Consider the following 8,080-nt stretch of genomic DNA (forward strand, 5'->3'; position numbering starts at 1 on the left):
AGTGAAAACAGATAGTAAGTACCTCCTGTGAGCATCATACGGTGCTGGTGACCGGGAGAGATACTCAGTTTAAATGAATTCCAGCGTCTGATCTGGGAGATTTTACAATCTGGATTTTATGGACACATACACAGATAGCTATAATATCTAATAACACACGACAAGCACATAATGGAGAATCGAAGGGATATATGAGGTCAGAGAGGGAAGGTCATTACCAGCAGAACAGATTCAGAGAGAAGAGGGCAAGAAGGCTGGCTTGCAAAGGACAGGTGGGCTCCGGGAGGTAGGGAAGGGTAAGGAGGAAGACATTTCAACCTTAGAACAAACAACTATGAGATAGGATGCAGGACGATTTGGGGGAGGTGGAGGTCTAGACTTGTAATTTTACAGGTTTGGGGACCTCTCCCAAAGGACCTCTCTACCAAGGTAAGTCAGCACTTTCTCGGCTGATTTTCTGTGGCACTTAGTGAATGGAGCACGGACTCTAGAGTTAGGAGGACCCAAGTTCAGATCCAGCCTCAGTTACTTCCGTGGTGTGTGACCCTGGACAAGTCACTTAATCCTGATTTCTTCCAAAATGTTTCTGAGGACATCATATAACTTTCCTACACAGCATCACAAGAGGAACTTGAAACTAACCCTTTAAGCATCATATCAACCTGCGTCACGCAGAGTATATTAGAGAGCTATAAAAGAATAATGAAGGAAAGTATATGAGAAAAAGCAGGAAAAGTAAGGAGGGCATGAGGGCTATGCTGACACACACTGAATAACTGGCTCTCCCCAAAAAAGTCTATGACATTCTTTTAAATTTAAATCACCTTATTCACATTTTATCTATCACCTTCTTACATTTAAATAATCAGCAAAACAATAAATCAAGCCCTGCAGGATTTGTAACATTTACTTATATAAATGTTCAGACAGAAAACTTAACAATTGTCTATCTTAAGCCAGTTTGAGCTGGTTCCAGTCTACTCTGGATAGAATCCAATTGTGTAAGGTCTTAAATGCCAGGTAGCGAAATTTGAGCTTTTTTTCTGGAAGGTATTAAGAGGGCCCTGAAGTGTTTTAGTCAGGGCCAGATCTATTCACATGGAACTTTAATCTGACTGGCAATTGTGTAGAAGGTAAATTGGAGAGGGCAGAGGGTAGAGCCGGGAAGAATTGGTCAAAAGCCCCATGTCTTAATTTAGGAAGATGTCAAGGAAATCGCCTAGCACATTATTGGGGATATAAGAAGAGAATATTGATGTGATGGAAAGAATTATTAACCATGATTAATCAATTAAGTATTATATAAAGGCTATCTATTAATAGTCTTTATATAGTACTTAACAAATCTTTATAAAATGTTTTAAGATCTGCAAAGCACGTTATAAATATAATCTCATTTGATGCTTTTAGTAACCCTGAGGGAGGGGGGTTCTATTATTGCCATTTTACAGATAAGGAAACTAAGGCAGAGGTCACACAGCTAGTAAGTGAAATCCAAGGATAATGCTCCATCTGCTGTACCACACAACCAGAGTGAGAATCTATAGAATATTGGTCACTGGATGAAGAAGGAAAGAGTCAAAGGTTACACTGAGGCTATGGAAATGGTATAATGGCTGAACTGGGATGTCATCAAAAGAAATAGAAAAATCGGCAAATCAATTAACGAACAATATTTATTAATCACCTACTTTTTCCTTGACATAGGAGGAACAGACTTAATACATATCAAGTTTAGGTGATAATAGGATATCTAGGTGGATTGCTCTGTAGGCAGTTGGGAATATACATTTTGGGAGTTTGAGTTGAGAGTTTGGGACAGAGGTTAAGATTAGAGAGATAACTTCTTCCCTCCTCTCAGTAATACACTTCTGACTCATCCCCTGATGCTCTCCCTAGATTTTGTGATGAAGGGAAAACCTCCTTCACACTTCAGTCTACAAGATGATCTATCTAAATAAGCCCATGAGATCTTGAGGGAAATAGGGAGCCAGGAAGAAAATACAAATGTTGGGGAGGGGAAGTGGTGAAGGGGGAGGAGAATTGGCAATGACAAGGAAGAGCAAGGCAAAATCAAGTAGCTGAAGTGGATTCTAATCAGGGAGGACTCCTCCTCAGCCTTGATCTGACAGTCTATTAAGAGCTTTTGTAGCCAAACTCAATGCTGGTTCACTGATCCAGCTATTTATCTCCATTTTAGGATAAGTATTATACTGTAACATACCTCTTGAATGCTATACGAAGCAGGAATATCTGTGCTTCTCTATTAGTATCATTCTGTTTGTGTTACTTCTGCAGAGCTTGTTCATTTGGTTCCAGGTTCCAGGAATTGGATGTTTTAAAATAGTATTTTATTTTTCCAAATATATGCAAAGATAGTTTTTAACATTTAACCTTTGCAAAACCTTGTGTTCCGAGTTTTTCTCCCTCTCTCCTTTTCTCCCTCCCTAAAGACAGCAGGCTAAATGTGTATATGCTTCTAAATATTCATCCATGCTACACAAGAAAAATCAGATTATAGAGGGAAAACATAAAAAACAAGCAAAGAAAATAAAGATCAAAATATTCTTTAATCCACATTAAGATTCCATAGTTCTTTCTCTAGAAGCGGATGACATTTTACATCCAAACTTTGTTGGATTTCCCTTGGATCACTGAATTGCTGAGGTGTGCCAAATGTATAGATGATCACCACACAATCTTGTTATTGCTGTGTACAATGTTTTCCTGGTTCTGCTCACTTCACTTAGGATCAGTTCATGTAAGTCTTTCCAGGCTTTTCTGAAATCCTCCTGCTGCTCATTTCTTACAGAACACTAATATTCCATAACGTTCATATACCACAATTTATTCAGCTGTTCTGGGCATCCATTCTGTTTCCTGTTTCTTGCCACTACAAAAAGGGCTGCTACATTTTTGCACATGTGGGTCCTTTCCCCTTTTTAATGATCTGTTAGGGATACAGACCCAGGAAAGACACTGCTGGGTCAAAGGGAGTGCACACTTTGATAGCCCATTGGGCAGAGTTCCAAATTGCTCCAGGAGGGAGATTTTACCTCTATATTCTCTAAAAGAGGAAAGATTTTCAACCAAGACCTCATGTGTCTTTGTGGTTAGGCAGGGAACGTGGTGCACCTAGGAAGAATAGGGAGAATAGAGCACTGGGTCTGAAGTCAGAAAGACCATCTTTTTGAGTTCAAATCTGGCCTCAAATACTTTCCAGCTGTGCTAGCCTGGGTAAGTCACATAACATTGCTTGCCTCAGTTTCTCTATCTGTAAAATATCAAATCATTCCAGTATCTTTGTCCAGAAAATCCCAAGGTGAAAACAACTGAACAACAACAAAAGAGGGATTTGGGAACGAGGCTTTTTAAGTTAGATTGTAGTGTAATGGACAGAGGCCCAGCTGGCTTCTGATTTGAAATGGCTGTGAAATCTCGGGAAAATCCCTTAATCTCTTAATGTTGGGGCAGTTCTCTAAGACTTAAGTGTCAAGATGGCGTTAATGTGCCTGGGTAGCAGGAGTTTTCTTCCAGGAGAGTTCCCAACACTGACATGCTGTCCATGACATTCCCAAATGCTCCCAAACCAGATTTTGATGAAATTCCTGATTTTGAATATGTTCATGTGTTAAAAAAAATAAACACATGTGGATTTCTAAGTCCACAGGGATCCTTATGGTTTAGTGACCCTCTTTTTTATAATTTGAATTTGACCTCCCCGTCCTGATCCTCTCATTTCAACTGGTCTCTCTCCTTCCTTTTCATTCCTCCTTTTCTTCCCACCTGAGTCCTACCCTTTACCCATAACCCTCGTTTCCTCTTTCCCTTCCTCCTTGAGTGCTTCTTTATAGGGTTTCAAGCACATCCATTCTGCCCTTGGTGCCATGCGGGGATCGGATTCTCTGTCCACAATTCGCCATGTATCAGCAGAAGGGCTTGAGTTGCCATGAGGAGGCAATAGCTGGCAGGTCAGGGAAGGTGAGTCTCCACATTAATATCTGTGGGATAGCTCCCTCTTCTCACGGAGATCAGAGCTTTGGACTAGGACATCATCTAGTTATCATCTTTGGTTTAGCCTGAGCAAGGATCGCTGATGGTAAAGCCCTCATTGTCCCTGTCGCCATTGTTCTTGGAGCTTGGAAACTGGTTTCTGTCCCCACAAAAGAGCTAATTCTGTCTTTTATCTCTTTCTTGGACTGTTAAACCAACCTCAGTTTCCTCATCTGTAAAATGGGAGCAATAATGGCACCTACTTCACAAGAAATGTATGAGGAGCAAATGAGATAATTGCAAAAGCAGTTATTTTTAACCTATTTAGAGTAACGATCTGGGAGTGACTTAATTGGGTTTTGCCTCTCTTCATATCCCGGCCACTTAGCACAATAAATGACATGTAATAAAAGTTTAATAAATGCTTGTGACTGGTTGACATTTTATACTTCCACACATTTTAGGAGGAAGGATTGTTTCACTCTTTACCCTGTCAACAATATCGTGGGGACCCAAAGCAGGAAAACAACTTGAGCTGCCAACTCCCACTCAAATCTAAAGGAGACTTTTAACATCCCCATATGATTATTTTGAGACAATTTAAACACCTGGGAGGCAGATCTATTGCCCACACACCGAATACATGCTCATTCCGTAACATGGTTTATAGTCCCCCTTCTCCCCATATCTGCAGCCAAATGGAGTATGTGCTGAGTGCCTAATTACAGAGCTTGATTGGGAATCTCTCCTCTGCCACTTCCTAGCCAGTAGAGCAAGTCATTCAATCATTGTGGGTCCTCAGCTTCCTGATCTGTAAAATGGGCTTGACCTCTAAAGGTCCTGCCCAGCTCTAAAGCTCTGCTCCTGTGATCTGCCCACATTTAGACTTCTGTGCACTGAGTCTCTCTGTGGAATAGCCCCTAAAAATGTCTGAGCTTCTACCCCCTCAGAGGCTCAGGCTTTGTTTTTAAACCATTCAAAGCTTAAAGTTCTAATGTCAGAACCATTCTTCATCACAATTACTTGTGACTAAATCTAGACTTACAATATATTTTGGAGACTGGGCTTCCCTATTTCATCCAGACTGAAAGTGCTACTGTTAGTTATAACTTCTGGAAGCTTTAACCTGTTTTGTGAACCAGGCCAGTTCACCCATCATGAAGCAGTCTGATGGCCTCTTCCTGGTCCACAGGCTTCACCATATTGGAGAGAGACTTAAGTATGGACACTCATTTGGGCCTAGCCAGCTTAAGTGACTCATCAGCCTCAACTTCCTTAGCAGGAGGAACTCAAGACCCCTGTGTTCAGACCAACTAATTGTTCTTCAAGGCTTGAGTGTTCTTCCTTTCCCCCTCCTTTAATAGTTTTTATTTTTCCAAATACTTCAAAGATAGTTTTCAACATTCACCTTTGCAAAATCTTATGTTCCAAATTTTTTCTCCCTTCCCCACCCAATGGCAAGCAATCTGTATAGGTTAAACATACTCAATTCTTCTAAACATATTTCCATATTCATTATGCTGTGCAAGAAAAATCAGGTCCAGAGGAGGAAAAAACATAAAAAACAAAACTATATTATGCTTTGATCCATATTCAGTATCCATAGTTTTCTCTAGATGCAGGTGGCTCTTTCCATCCTAAGTGTATTGGAATTGCCATGAATCACCTCATTCTGAAAAGAACCAAGTCCATCACAGTTGATCATCACATCTTGTTAGTGTGTACAATGTTCTCTTAGTTCTGCTCCTTTCACTTAGCATCCAGTTCGTGTCAGTCTTTCTGATCAGTCAGGCTTTTCTGATATCAGCCTGCTGATAGAATAATATTCCATAATGTTCATATACCATAACTTATTCAGCCATTCCCCAACATATTAGCATCCACTCAATTTCTAGTTCCTTGCCAGTACAAAAAGGGCTGTTACATTTTTGTACGTGGGTCCTTTCTCCCTTTTTATGATCTTTTTGGGATACAATAGACACACTCTAGATCAAATCGTGTGCAGTGTTTTATAACTCTTTGGGAATAGTACAGATAGCTCTCCAGAATGTTGGATCATTTCACAACTCCATCAAGAAGGCTTGAGTTTTCCCAAAGAAATTCCTCCTGGAGTATCCAGCTGAAAAGCCAGAGACTTCTTTAATGACTCCATTCTGATCATCATAAACATCCAATAAGTGAGTCCACTTCCTCCCTTCTCCTAGATGAAATTGTTTACCCAGAGACTCCAGCTCTTTCACCTGCTGCCTTCAGGAAGTCTCCAAGAAGAAGAGATGCTATTGCAGCATCTGCTGCGGCAGCAACTTCTGCCTTCCTGTCCCCTTAGTTCACAGCCCTGTCTCCCTGTGAGAGGTAACACTCTGATGTGGATGAGAATAAGACGTAGCAAAATCAAATATAACTTACTGACCTAATCCAGACCCTTACAAGGATCAAAAACCAGGAGGGAATTTTCCAAGACAATAGAGGAAGAATAAGCTGTAAACTCACCCAGTCAAACCAACATAACCGGGAAGGGACAATGGTCATAACCAGAGCCTTTCTTCAAGGAAACAATTTGCTTTGGCAATAAAAGGTTAAACAAAAGCATAGTATGTGTTCTTCCTTCACTGTGGCTACCAGGGGAAGTAAGATCCTTCATTTACTTCCATATTTAATTTTTATCTCCTTGTTCAAATAAATAATTTGCCCTGGGAATAAATGGTTAAACCGAGGCATAGTATATTTGCCAAGAGTTCTTCCTTCATTGGTTATCAGGTAAAGTAAGATATTTAATTTACTTCCACATTTAGCCTTGGTCTTCTTAGAAGCAATGTTTCCAAAGCACCTTAGATTGTTACCGGGAGAAACTGTTCATCCCGAGCCACTTGCAGCCTCCAAACTCATTTCTATCCATCCCTCTTCCTTGTGGATGGGAGTAGTTCATTTCAGAAGACGATTTGCAAAGACAATGGGGAGCCATGGGTCAGGTGGAAGGACCTGGGGGTGTTTTATAGATCATATATGGACCCTAGGTTGCCCCCTACATGGAGCAGCTTATACCCCCCCAGGCTGTCACATGGAGAGACTGGGGCTAAGACTCAGGACCCCATTTCCCTCTCTCATTCTGCATATATACAGAGGGAGGGGCTCAGCGTGGCCCCAGGCACTGAGGTGGGAAATGATCAGTGACCTGGGGTGGAAGGGAGTCTCGGAGAGTGACAGAAGTGGCCCAGAGGATAAGTGCCCTCGAAAGCTGCTGGCCAATAGATCCTGCAGCCTGCCTCACGGTGGGTCCAGGGTGGAGCCCCTCGGCCGCCTCCCGGGATATGAGGATTGAGATTATCTAAAAAGCTAATATATATTAATCTCCTCTGATGAGGTTGAGATCAATGCTCTCTGCAGCTGTATGAAATCCTGGGCAAGGAAACAGCCCAGACCTTTGCATTATGAAATTCTGGCAGCTTCAGGTTAGGTCTGGGAGAGGTTTTGCAGCCTTAGAAGAGATCAGAGTCCAGGCTCACTCTGAGGCGAGATCTCCGTGCTCTGTTGGGGAAATAGTGGCAGACATGATCCAGGATCCGGACCATGGAATTCAGTCCCCTGTGTCTCTGACAGCCAGAGGAAACAGAGCTCCGAGATTGTAATTCCAGCCCAGGGAGGAATTCTGTGCTGGTTGGAACAGGCAGTGGCCCTCCCTCAGCTTGGGGTTCCCATCACTTGGGGTGACCCCTAAGATTGGAGGAGGGGCTGATCCTGGAGACCCAGCTGCTGGTCCTGTGCCTAGCCCATTCAGAGTGGGGCTTATTCTGGCAGCTTGATAAAAATCTTTGTGAAACTTAGTTGAACCTACTTTTAGCAGTGATTTTTTTTTTTTAACACAGAATACACAGCTGCCTTTTAAATAGTTACTAACCTGCATAATTTCTTCCCAGAATTGTGCAATCTCTCTTCAACCCACACAATCTCGTTCCATCCCTCACGTCTTTTCTCAGCCCTTGCAGCCCCTTTCCTGCCTGCAAATGCTCTTCCCAGCCCAAGGCAGTAGAAATATTATTTGACTTGGAATGAGAAGACTTGACCTCTGACACTATTAACTGTGTTGCCC

Source organism: Antechinus flavipes, chromosome 2 (assembly GCF_016432865.1).
Source record: "Antechinus flavipes isolate AdamAnt ecotype Samford, QLD, Australia chromosome 2, AdamAnt_v2, whole genome shotgun sequence".
Lineage (NCBI taxonomy): Eukaryota > Metazoa > Chordata > Mammalia > Dasyuromorphia > Dasyuridae > Antechinus > Antechinus flavipes.